Source organism: Plecotus auritus, assembly GCF_963455305.1.
Source record: "Plecotus auritus genome assembly, chromosome: 4".
In the NCBI taxonomy this organism is placed as follows: Eukaryota; Metazoa; Chordata; class Mammalia; order Chiroptera; family Vespertilionidae; genus Plecotus; species Plecotus auritus.
In genome coordinates this window covers 28,640,167-28,654,236 of record NC_137775.1, presented here as the reverse complement: position 1 = coordinate 28,654,236, position 14,070 = coordinate 28,640,167, and positions in this window count along the sequence as shown.

Here is a 14,070-nt window from a genome sequence, read left to right as displayed (position 1 = left end):
TGTGTCCACATGGGGGCAACCATCTTTGACCACATGGGGGTGGCCATCTTGTGTCTTGGTGTGACAGTCAATTTGCATATTACTCTTTTATTAGATAGGATGTATGTGTATACATGTATATATACACACATACATATATATACACTCACACATACATATATATATATACATATATATATAAAATCTGAAAGATCAAATCAGAATCAGAAACAATAAGATTATATATATAATACATATATATGAAATCATATCGCTTCTAGTCCTGATTTGATGTTTTTAGATTAATAATTAATACAGATAATTGCAAATTACATGTCAATGTTTTTAGGTAAATACTAACTTTAAAGCCTAACCTCATATAGTAAAGGCTTATAAAATCAAAATTGGCAATTTGGTATGATACTGCTTTATTTGTAATTTTTTAAATTTATCTTTATTGTTTTAAGTATTACAGATGTTCCTCTTTTTGCCCCATTGACCCTCTCCACCCTGCACGCCCCCCCCCCCCCCCAGTACTATTGTTCATGTCCATGGGTTCAAATTTATATATTTTTTTGGTACAAGGGTCAAAGTATTCTTAATAAAACAAAACTAAAACAAAAAAAGAGAACTTTCCTCTCCTCTTAGCCTGCCACAATAGTTACAGGCAACATTTTTTAAAAAGACAAGAAGTTTGAAACCTATTTTTCAAACTTCTACTTGTCCTTGCAAAGTGCCCTGGCTGAGAGGTGTATTGAGCAACTTCATCTATTCTTAATCCAAGGACAAAGCAAAATAAAAGTAATAAAGAGGGATTAAGACTAAAGCTACTACACAGAGTTGATCAACTCATGCAAAAGACTTTCACAACATTTCTGACTCCATATCTATGTTCTCCTAAAATAGAAGCTGTTCTTGCACTGACCTGGAACAATGACACAGGGACAAATTGAGTGACTCAGAATAAAATTACACTTGCTAAATGACTAAGGGGTCAGGCACTATACTATGCACTGAGGGTTCAAAGTCAGGAACCCTCCTTCAAGAGCCTGCCTTCAAAGAGAGACAAGTCAATCTAAAAGAGTATGGAGAATACTGTACTCTACTAGAGTTCAAAACCATGAATCTCACCCACATACAAAATCAACATCTTTTATTCAATGAGTGAGTCAGGTGTTATGACCAGATCAAAGAGCATTTCTGAAGCTAGTTAGCTGGAAGCAATCTCAGGATAAGATTGATGGGTAGATATAAACTGGTTCATGTCCAATAGAACCATAAGCCTTTGGAGTTACCTGTTTCACTTGGCAGAAATTATTTGCATCTCTACTATGAAAAAAGCTAGCTAATGTGCAACCTCACAATGTCAGAAACGTTTCATTAAGAGTAAACAATGAGGTGACCTAAGTACATTCTTCTAAGAAATCCTTAGGTGGCCTTACCTTCTAAGACATTTTTGCCTTACTTCTAAGCTTCAGCCAAAGAACACTTTCATCAGTTGGGGCAGTGATGGGGCAGGGTAAAATATGGCAATATTTGAGCTGAGATTTGGAAGGTAAGTAGGGGCAAAATTAGACAAGAATGGGAAGATGGGCATTCTAGGAGGGAGAAAAACATGACAATTTTATGTTCATTCCAGTGTTAGTCTATGTAATTTACTCACAGACTGCTATGTCACAAAACCACTCTGGATAGAACATACAGAAGTTGTTTGGTCCCACTCCCCCTTAGAATTCAGAATAAATTTGCATACTTTCTGTAGGCATGGGTTAAGGAATGAACTCTAAGAGTGGCATTATCCAGAAGGACCAAGAAGTGCCCACAAAGTCTATGGCATGCCCTATTTTGGACATGAGCTGAGTGGAAGACTAAGAGAAAGAGAAAAAACCTGTAAATCGTTTGTTTACTAGCCACATGTGCTGCTTGTCTGAATCAGTTTGTGGTCTCTCACTCTATTTAGAATTCTGTACATATGGGTGTATTTTTTCTAGTGTTTCCTATCATATCAGTGACAGAATTGCCAACACAGAGGTATTCATAAATTATAGTGAAGTCTAGTATTTCTAGTGTCTGGGAAGCTAGGAACAAAAGAATCTAATGCAAATGTGAGCTGCTTAATTCAGTGAGTATTTGTGGTGTTACCCAGGTGCCAATGACATCTTTTTGACCAGCTCAGAGGCACCAGGGACCAACCCAACATACATTTTTAATGTGCTCAGCTGTGGCAGCATATACACACAGAAGACCTTACGGCCTTAAAGTCATCCTCTTGGAAACCACTGCACTTTTAGGGACTCAGAAGAAATGGTTTAATTAATCTTCTTTTCCAGGATAGCTTTTATTGATATAAATTATGTACACTGAAAACCTGCCAATTATATCAAATTAAGGGACTTGGCAAGTGCATCCCTTGGAGGCAGATGGTAAATAATATCCAGATTCTGACTTGAAATAGGACCAGAGATTAGCTGGTGGAGAATATAAAAGCAATCCAGATATGAGAAATAAACAGAGTTAATGTGAGCTCAAGAGGAGGGTTTTGGTTTAGGATGGCTTTAGTGATGTGATTAAAACAGATGACTCATTATCATTATGCAGGTTTTCATGTGATGAGCGTGTTCTTGGAGTTTTTCTTTCTGTGATTATTTGATGAAGGATTATTTATTATTCTAGTATAACTGGGATTACCCAGATGCGTCAGTCTCCTCACCTGTGCAGTGACCATAGAGCAGTTTAGTGAGAGCTTTTAATAACATCTCATCACCATATACAGTTGATCCTTGAACAACCTGAGAATTAGGGGACCCCACCACCCGTTCAGTCAAAAGCCCAAGTTAAGTGGGTAACTTAAGTTGGCCCTCCATCTACACATATTCCCAGCAGAAGATCGAAATTACAAATACAAATCCATGTATAAATGGACGGGTGTAGTTCAAGTCCATATTGTCAGAGGGTCAACTCCAATGTGTTTAGCACAGTACTTGGCAAACAGTAAGTAATTAAAAGTTTTAACTGTTTTGGGTATTGTTGTTATGACAACCAAAATAATAACCCTCACACATACCCCCACACACTCTTATGTTTTTGTCCAAGATAAATAGCTAATGCTTATGAGTGTTGATTATATGTCAGGGGCTATCCCACAATTTTTATTTTACAGGTAAAGAATTGGAGGCTCTGAGAGTTTAAATACCATGCCTTTGTCACACAGATAGTAAGGGGCAGATCCTGTATGCTTAATGACCTTGACACTGTGTTGTTACTCAAAGACTGACAGCTGCTTAAAACCCAAAGAAATGAAACTTTAGTTGATTTATCCTTGAACTTGCCAGAAGAACACTGTGTATATCAAAGTTGAGGTGATTTTCTGGAGATAATGTATGACAGTAAAGGGTTGGCTATTTGCTTTATCACACTCCTCTAAATCAGTTTGCTTCTGCTGTTGAGTCTCTATAAAAGGTATTAGGGGCCCAGTGCATGAATCCGTGCACCTTGAAAGGAACTGTGGACCACGAGGCTGCGGTGGGCACAGGAGCGGGTCTCAGCCCATCCTCCACACCCCTGGCCGGCTGTTCCCACCGTGGCCCCTGATCCCCTGTTTGCTGGCAGCCCCACTCCCGCTGCCGCAACTCCCACACACTGACAGCGCCGGCCCCACTCACACCTGCTGACTGCGTGGAGCGATTGGGGCTGGTGCAAGCAGCAGGTGCGAGCAGGGCCAGGGCCATCAGCAGGTGTGAGCAGCGGCTACTGCCCCGATTGCCCCTCAGGAGCAGGGGGAGATGGAGAAGCCCTCAGGGTTGATCGGGGCCAGCAGTCGCCGCTCGCACCCACTGACAGCACCAAGCAATCAGGACCAGCGCCAGGCACCAGCAGCAGATGGAAGCAGTGGCTTTGGCACTGGCTGTGGTGTGAGCGGGGCCAGCACCAGCAATGGGTGCGAGCAGCAGCACCGGTGCAGGCAGCAAGTGTGAGTGCCGGGCAGGACCGTGGCGCGCGGGAGCAAAAAATTTTCAGTCACCACCAGAGGCTCACCCCGATGACAGCGACCAGTGCCCCGCCTTGGTCTGGCAGCTCCACTCACCTGCTCCACCATCCCACCATGGCCAACGCCCGCCATGTTCCACACGTGCCCCCTGGTGGTCAGCACACGTCATAGCAACCAGTTGCTTGGTTGTTCCACCATTCGTTCTATTTGCATATTAGGGATATATATATATATATATATATATATATATATATATATATATATATATAGATTCTCAGCTCATGCTATGGTCCGAATGGCTGTGTCCCCAGAATTTATATGTTGCAATCCTAACTCCCAAAGATGGCAGTATTAGGAAGTGGAGCCTTTGGGAGGTGATTAGGTCAGGAGGGCTCCACCCTCATAAATGGAATTAGTGCCCTTATAAAAGAGCCCACACAGTTTCATAACCTTCCACCATATTTGGTTATGAAAGAAAAGAAAAGATGGTCTTATATGAAGTGGGCCCTCATCAGACACTGAATCTGCCAGCACCTTGATGTGGGACTTCTCAGTCTCCAGAACTATGATAAATAAATTTCCTTTGTTCATAAGCCATGGACCAGGACAGTTTATTTGCCTAATAACTGGACTTATTTTTCATTAATTCACTTCAGACATTATTTAGATAAATTACTAGACTCAATTACAGACTTTACACTCTGGAAAAAAAAAAGCAGCGGGGGTGGCAGGAGTAAAAAGTGGGGAGACATCAACCCAATGACAAGGCAGAAAAAGCACCAGTTTGAAGTCAGCAAAGCTCTCAGTACCTGCTTGTACAGGGCCACCCCCATCCCTGCAACTCTCAGAAAATACCTCCAATCTCAGCCAGTCTGACAACTGGCATCTTCCTGGAATCTGAAGACACAGATAGGACAAACCCAAGTGCCCGCTCACTGTATAACTCATGTTCCACCCAGGTTGCTAAAATTAGGGAATGACTCAGTGCGCATACAGCATTACAGCTATTTTCAAGGCTGTAAGTGATGTGGTGCATCTGCGCTGATGCAAAAGCTTTCCCCAGTTAGCTTCTGCAAACCAAACGCTCTTCCTGCAACAGGCCTCTGTTTCCTAGGAGCCTTCAATCTAATTACAAGGCTGATTCCCCTGCTGCGCCTGCCTGGCCAGATGATTTCATTTTACTTTTAGGCTAACCTTTGCCATCAATGACATCATTGGAGTGTTCCTTCTCTTAAGAGGCTCCTAGGAACATGCTAAAAGGTTCATTTGTTTGATATTTGGTTAGAAACTTCCCTACTGGAGGGGCCTTATTTTGCCGGAGGCAGGTAATGGTACCTAGCAGGCATCTTCAGAAGAAGGCAATTTGCCCCCAGCCAGTACCAACATAGCTTTATGCACTAACTACCCAGGAGCCACTCAGATGGAAAATCACTGCTGAGAAAGAAGCCAGTGGATCCTTTCTACAATTCAAACTACTCACTCAAGGAGACTGCACATTTCCTAGTGTTTTTCCTCTTAAAAACAGAAGCTACAAAGCTCAGTTTTAAAAAAATGTAACTAGCTATGCCACAGAAAAAGCTTGTATTCAACCATGTTAACCATCAGAAAAATAAAGAAAAAAGCACAAGTAACTTTTTAGATCATAATTATTCCCAGACGTGAGGTGTATTTCACTACCTGTGAAGAGCCTTACTACATCACTGTGTCCTGGCCATGGTGAGGATGTTCCTGGACCCTGCCTGTAGCCCTCGCCACAGGGAGGCAAGGCTGATGATGAGGGTGCAAACACAGCCAAGGCTTTGTTTGAGAAGCTAAAAACCATGGCAACCTGCCCTGGCTGGGTGGCTCAGTTTGTTGGAGCATTGTTAGTGCACCAAAAGGTTGCTGGTTCCATCCCCAGTCAGGGCACATACCTACGTTGTGGGTTCAATCCCCAGTCAGGGCATGTACAGGAGGCAATTGGTCAATGTTTCTCTCTAACAATGTTTCTCACTGCCTCTCTCTCTCTCTTCCTTTCTCTCTACAATCAACAAAAACACATCCTCAACATGTTTTATGAGCTACACAATGAAAAATAACAGATTCTCCTAATTTTTTTTATTTACTAATACCATTTAAAATAAACATTCTAATATTAACTTTATCTTTTCTTCTTAAATCAATGCTTAGCATTTCTTTTATATTAGCGCTTCCCACAACATCCCTCTCTGCCCTTCAATAGCATGGTCTAAATCATTATTTTTGTTTAAATAAAACCACATCTCCTCTCTATCCACATTTCAGTTTCTATTATTTCACAGAATAATAGAAAAACCTTTATAACATAATGAGAGAGTGTGAAGCACGATATGAAATCGGCATATGAAAGCAGCAAATGAAAAAGTGCAGGGCTTTTAAAACAAAGAATAACAGTGTCTATGATCAAATTTGGAAAAACAAAAAACAGACTACACAGACATATAAATACACCCTGGATACAACAATGTAGCTCACATAAAATTAGAAACTTGTAACACAAGAATAAGTAAAAAGGAAAAGTTACCTTCTTCAACAGTAGGTGACCTGTTGTATAAGTGGTATATTTGGCTGAAGTTTAAAAAATAAGTACATGTTTAGATAAATTTGTAAATAATAAAGTAAAAGTGGATTACTGAAAGTTTGTGTAAAGGTGGCAGATGGCAAAGAGAAGCCAGATCACATAACTCCCATTTTCCATTCCTCCTTCTTAAGTGAACAAACTTTAAAAAACAATTTTAATGAAATAAAATAGTAGCAGCAGTAAGAAAATAAAAGATGTACAATTGAAAGCAATAAACATTGAAATGAAACTAGAATGAAGCAACAAAAGTTTCTACAATAGAGAAAAACAGTGTGGGTAACTTAGTTGGCTTCTAAACTTTCATTAATATCTTAAAAAATAATAATGCTCAGTCAATAGCATACTGATGATATTCAATAACACTGCCAAATTTTGGAGAAATAATTAATATTGTACCTTTGAATTTTTCTTTTTCTAACTGACAAGTAGTGGAAATCGACTCTGGGAGGGAGGATCAAAAAGGACATGTATAAAATGAGGATAGTTAAGTTTACAGGCTTCACAATGAATACAGGATAATCTGATTGGAAATAAGATGAAAACCCTACTCTGTAGAGAAAACCATGATTTAAGGTATCCAACACAACCACGTCTTAGCTCATCCCCATCTCCCACACTCGCAAATTGTAGCTCCAATGAAAAGGAGCCAGAACAGATGTCAACTATGGTGGGGAAAGAGCAAAATATAAAAAGTAAAAGAGTGTGCATTTTATCAACAAATCAGATTTGCACCAAATAGTTCACATTAAATATAAGCAAAATTAAATGAGCCTGTGTACAACTCAAAAACATTAAGGGAGGATAATCAATCGATAAGCAATAAGTTAAAAAAAAAAGTGGGGGTGGGGGGACATGCACAAGTCAAGAAAAAAATGTGTACAAAGGAAAGCACAGCAGAATGAAACAAAAAAATTTCACCATAAATGCAGTGGTATTACAGAACAAAGTAATAAAATGAATGTGATTTTAAAAAAATATATTTTATTGATTTTTTTACAGAGAGGAAGGAATAGAGAGTCAGAAACATTGATGGGAGAGAAACATCGATCAGCTGCCTCCTGCACACCTCCCACTGGGGATGTGCCCACAACCAAGGTACATGCCCTTGACCGGAATCGAACCTGGGACCCTTCAGTCCGCAGGACGACGCTCTATTCACTGAGCCAAACCAGTTAGGGTGATTGTGATTTTAAAAGGAAAATGAAAGACATAAAAATAAAACATCCAGCATTAAGAAAAATTGATGTCCAAAGCAATAAGTAAAACATTAATAGATTTTAGACAAAAATAAATAGAATACATGAGACTAAATATAAAATTACTACCCTAAATTAAGAGGTGTGGGGGTTTTTTGTGTGTGTTTTTTTAAATAATCACAACAAACATAGAGAATGCAGAAAAATACATAAAGATGGAGAGAGGGAGAAATGAGTAAAAAAAAAAAAAGAAAAATAATGAATAGATGGATGGAAGGAAGGGAGGAAGGAAGAAGGGAAGAAAAGAGGGAGGGGGGAGGGAGGAGGGAGAGTGAAAGGAGGGAGGAGACAAGACAGGAGGGAGGAAGACAATGTTCAAGGCAGATAAAGATGACCCCACATGAGGTAACTGGCTTCCCTGAAGTATAAAGTCCAACCATATGATCAAAAACATATTAGAGGATATAAAACAAAAAGTTTCTATAAAGTGATGGGGGGGGGGGACTAAAGAGAAAGAGAAAATGTTCTGGCCCAAGCAAAATTAATTCAGAACACTCGAGGCTACCTCCAGATGACTCAAGTCACACACCAAGAGATAAAAAGCAGTGCCCCCTGAAACTTCTCCACAGCAACATTTAAGGCTAAAAGATTAGAGGGGAAAGTCTATAGAGTTCTGATGAAAGAGCAAATGTGTCAAATGAAATGTGTATCCAGCCAAGTTTCAGATACAAAGGTAATAAAAAGGATATTCAGAACCATACAAAAACTCAGAAAATACAGTATCTGAATAACTGACGAATAGAAGCTACAATAAGCCATTGGAGTCCACTGTATTTTTGTCATTTTTTAATAGGACATTATTTTAAGAGGTTGAGATTAAATTGAGTTGAAGAACCAGAGAGAAGTTGGTTGTAATAAGAAAAATGGATAAAATGGAGGCACTCTATTCTGATGGCAATAAAATGGAAGGGAAGAGACACAGTTATGCATATAGCTACAAAGTTTGCAAACAATAGCAGCTAAACTGGAATTGTCTTTCATGCACACATCTCTCTGTTTCAAAGAAGATTTAGCTATCCCAGTATGTTAAATACACTTTATATTTGTATACATTCTATTCTCATTTTTGTCATTTTCTAAAGCTTGTTTTGTTTCCTAAAAATATTTGCAAGTCAAATTATAACACTTTTCCTTCTAGAAATCTAAAAATTTATGCAACTTTTAGAATTGGTAATGTAATTTATACAAACTAATTGGAATATCTATTACAAACTGAGAACACTGATTTTAAAAAAGTTTGAGTATTATTCCATATCTATTTATGCTTCAAGGTTTAAAATTGCATATTTTAGAATGGAAATTCTGGTAACTTTATTGCCTAATTATTGTATTTCTAATATAATGCCATAATAACCAGGCCCCTTGGGAATTAGCCTAATTTCATATCGGGTAAATAGGTACTTTAACAGTCTCTGTAGAAAAACTTACTTTCATAAGAGTCTATGGATTCAGTGTTTGAACATCAATAAGGTACTGACTAATGCATTCAGGATCCTTATACAACCTAACTTCAACCACAGCTGCCTTTATGCTGTAAGGCTACTTTAGCCCTTGACCCAGAATGCAGAATTCAGCCCTGTCACTAATTCTATAAGAAAGTTATTCATACAAAAGTATTTCTCAGCACTGTAGGCTTCATCAAAGATCTGGATGATCGTGGGAGGGTATGTCACATCTTACAACACTAAACATTCCTTTCTCTTGATCACCTTTCTGGCATTCTCTCCTGTCCTACTCTTTCCCACAGATTCCCAATCTTTAACCTATGCTTTATATAGAAGGACTCACTTTGAACACTGGAGCCCACCTGTGAGCCAAATCCAGCCCTGAGAAATGTTAATCAAAACATATTCTTACAAAGGTGGATTCTCGCAGATTTCTCAGGGACCAGAGAGGAAAATATCATTTTCCCTCTAATGTGGCACAAAGGTAAATGTGAAGAATTTCTATGGTTAATATCCAATACATTCTTTAGTAATTCATTCAATAAATATAAATTGAACCTCTACTGTACACCAAGCCAATTACCATAAATTTAGTACAGGCCTCTATTTGGGGACCTTCATTTCTCTGTTCTTCTGTTACTCAATTCTGGGTACACATGTGGGGTTCGTGCATGGTGTGGGTGTGAATGGGGTGTGTGTGTGTGTGTGTGTGTGTGTGTGTGTGTGTGTGTTGTGTATTTAGTCCCCCAAGTGATCATACTGGGCAAGCAGTGAGGAGACCCACACCACCTGGGCAGTGTATGATATGGACTCTCTTCTCACCCTTACTCACCCCTCACCACGTTGTAATTTATTTATGACAGTGTGACTTGAGATGAGGGAGATCAGAAAATTCAGAACACCTGTGATACAACCCCTTTCTTTTTCTTACTTTGGATTTTTCCTCCCATGAAGAGATACCTCCTGGAGCTCATGCTTCCAATAGTAGGCACACCTGGTTCAGGATGAAGCATATCCCCTAAGGATACATCTAGATACTAGTGTCTCTCTCTGTCCCAAATTTGTCAGAGTCATAAGGCAGCAAATCTGGGTAAGTATTTCTCTTCGAAAGAATAAAATCCATCCCTTAGTTGGGTCATATCAAGATCAGGGTTGAAGAAAACAATTGAAAGTTATTCTTCAATTCAGCTTTGACAGTAAGAAATCTAATAATCCGTCTCTATTTTTTAGTATCCTTTGTCTACTTGCAAAAATTGCTTCCTAAAACATAGGATATATGTGATTATCATTCCATAAAACACCAACAATCTCTAACTCTGTTGTGCCAAGAAAGTGTGCGTGTTTTTTTAAAAAGGGACACAACACTTTACCTAAATGATTTTCACATTGGCATGAGAAGTCCATAGAGTTGGCCAAAATTTCCTTTCCTTCTCTCCTTCCTTCCTCTCTCTCTCTCTCCTTTCCTTCCTCCCTCCCTCCCCATTTCCCTTCCCCCCTCTCTTCCTTCCTTACTTTATCCCTCTTTCTCTCCTTTTTCCATAATTTTTAAATTCTTAGATTATATAGGGAGGCACAGGTTAAATAGAGCCTAGTCCTACTATCTGACTAGAGAGTGACAACTATCCCAATCACACAGAAGCTGTCCTGGGATACCTCTGTGTAGCTGTTCTGGGACAGCAATGTGTCAGCCTGGAATCAGAATGAAAGCCTCCCCTTGAAAACTAGCCTCTTGCTTCTCATTTGCACCTGCTCAGACAATATCAGGTCATACATACATTAAGAGCTATAGTTTCCCACACTCATATCCCCAATTAGGATACTTTTAACATTCATCAACTTGTGTGCTCTGTGGTAAGAGACCTCTCAAATGTATGATTTGTTTTATCTAACTGACCAGTGACCTCATTGAGGACAGAGACAAGTGATTGCTTCTCTTTTTCTTTGATGTCTTGCCCACGCTTCACAAAATATTCTGACTACAATTGATCCTTAATAACACTTGCCATCTGATTGATAACCAGGCTAAACCAAACCCCCTCCTGAGTTTATATTCTAAAATAGAAGAACTAATGCAGACATTGACATTTACAAAGAAGCCAAAATGATACGTGTTTAAAATAATTTTCAGGAAGCTGAAAGCTAAATTTGATGCTCAGTTTCAGGAGCTATCTTTAGCCTATAAATTCTGGTATAGCTATCTTGACCTAGCTTAGCCCATCATCACATTCATCTGCCCTTGCTTGAATAGTTTTTAGCGTACATCTGTCTTTTATTCTAAGCTGCCTCAAATATTTTTGGAGGAAAGAGGGTTATAAATAACAAGTGTAGTTTATTCTAGCAGAATACATTAAGAGTTAAAAATATAATATCTGCATTATTCACATGTAATGAATAGGGTCGAGCACACATGCAGAAAATAAAAATAATGAATGAAGATGAAAAGCAGTTTTGTAGCTCACACCTATTTTGGGGAAACAGAGATGAGAAGCTTGACCACCTGAACTTACAAAGGACAGAACATCAAGGTTATCATCATAGCTGCTTGTGAAAATGATTGCACAATCTATAGCAAGTAGCCTGGAGCAGGATCTGTGTTCAATGACTCATTCAAGAAGTGGCCCTTCCATTAGTTCCCCATCTATAAAACGGAGACATTCATTTAATTCTGACTCACATTGTTAAATGCCACACACTGAATCACCAATCCTACTACATAAAGCACCTGGATCAAATGTCTCTATGAAACATTTATTCAGCCTGAAAATCTCCACTTAGGCCCACGAGACTGCGGAAACTGTGGTTACAGCTAGTTGTCTTGGACATCGCATATGAGTTTAAGTTCACTGGCTCTCTGGATGCAAGATAAAGCCCAAATAGACAGTGGATGTTATTTTTTTTATGATGCTTTATGAGACCACTTTTATCTTTAATGTGTGCAATAAAAATTCTCATTGATAAACCTATTTCTAATAATTTTGGCTTTAAAAATATTTCTCTTTTAGTGAATGCTGTTTTCCTACTTATGTTATTTTCCAAAGGGACATTTCAAATATGAAAAAAAAATCTACAAGGGCCTCCAAATGAAATGCATTTTCTAACTGTCCAGATGTTCATTTCAATGCATGCATCATATAAATCTAAATTGATGAGAATGGTAATGGTCCAGCTCAGTCTGTCTTAGTTAGTGAACTCTGAAATAAGAAAAATAAGAAATATGCTATTTTGGAAGTTAAGAGTTTTAACAATTCAAGAAAAGAAAACACTTCTTACATTTTATTGTTCTGATTTTATGGACAATAAAGTTGACTTCCCATAATGGTCTTCTAACTAGGTAACAGACAAATATCTCTGTTTCAAAAAAATGATGTCCAAAAGTTTCTTCTGTGATGAAGTTATGTTTGTAAAAAGACAAATAAAAACCAAAAGTAATTCCAAAACAAATCCTAAAATATGACCACAGTTTCCATTGCTTTTCTTTCTAAACACTTTAATAGATACTCTATTTTTTTCCATTGTTACTCATACCCCTGAAGTGTGTGGCACATGTGATAAACAATTATTCAATCTTTGAGAATTTATAATAAAATTACACAAATCCTATATAATAAAAGGCTAATATGCAAATCAACTGAACAGTGGAATGACCCGTCGCTATGATGCGCACTGACCACCAGGGGGCAGACGCTCAACGCAGGAGCTTTCCCCTAGTGGGCAGTGCGCTTCCAAGGTGGAACGCCACTCAGCCAGAAGCCCTGAGCCAGGCTCATGGCTGGCGAGCAGAGCAATGGTGGTGGGAAACTCTCCCACCTCTGCAGCAGCACTAAGGATGTCCAATTGCGTGGAGTGGGCCTAAGCCATCAGTCAGACTCCCCCGAGGGATTCCAGACTGTGAGAGAGCGCAGGCTGGGCTGAGGGACACCCCCGAGTGCACGAATTTCGTGCACTGGGCCTCTAGTGTTATATAACAACTTCACTGGCCATTGACATCCTTTGAGAGACTGGAAGAGGACTTCAAACAAGGCCCAAAGTCAGGACCCCAAAGCACCCTATTGCTGTGTTATCTACAAAGCCATTTCCTCAGATTCACAAATAAAGCTAGGAATCCTCAGAGGCGAATTCCAGAAGGGGCAAGTGCCCTTGATGATACAAGTTGCAGCTGGTCTTACTGTAGTTTTCACTTTGGGGAGAGAGATACAGAGCAGCATGCACCTGCCCACCACTCCAGTAAGGCAACCCTGAACATTTACAGGTGTCCTTCAAGCCACATGAGTTCCTGGGCCATCTGAACTGTGTGTTATCATAGAGGTGTGGTGCTGCATTGCTGATGTCACACCCACTTTTCCCAAAAATATAGTACTTCCTTAGGATGTGCTTGAGTGAGGATGTTTCTAACCTTATGACCTTATGTGTGTATCCACTTAAATTATCTCCAAAGTAACAGCAAGAGTGAGCATCTACTCTGACCCACCAAGCCCCACAGCTGCAGGCTACCATCATACCCTAAGAAAAGGATATTTTCAGGGACCCTTATGTCTTAGTCCATTCAGGATTCTACAACAAAGTGCCATAGACTGGATGGCTTACCAACAGCAGAAATGTATTTCTCATAGGTCTGAAGGCTGAAGGTCTGAGATCAGGGTGCCAGCACTGTTGGATGAGGGCTCTCTTCTGGGTCTGAGACTTCTCTTGGTATCCTCACATGGAAGCAAGGGCTAGGGAGCGCTGTGGGGCCCCTTTTATAAGGGTATTAATCCTGTGCATGAAAACTCAGCCTTCCTGACCCAAAGGCTCCACCTCCTAATA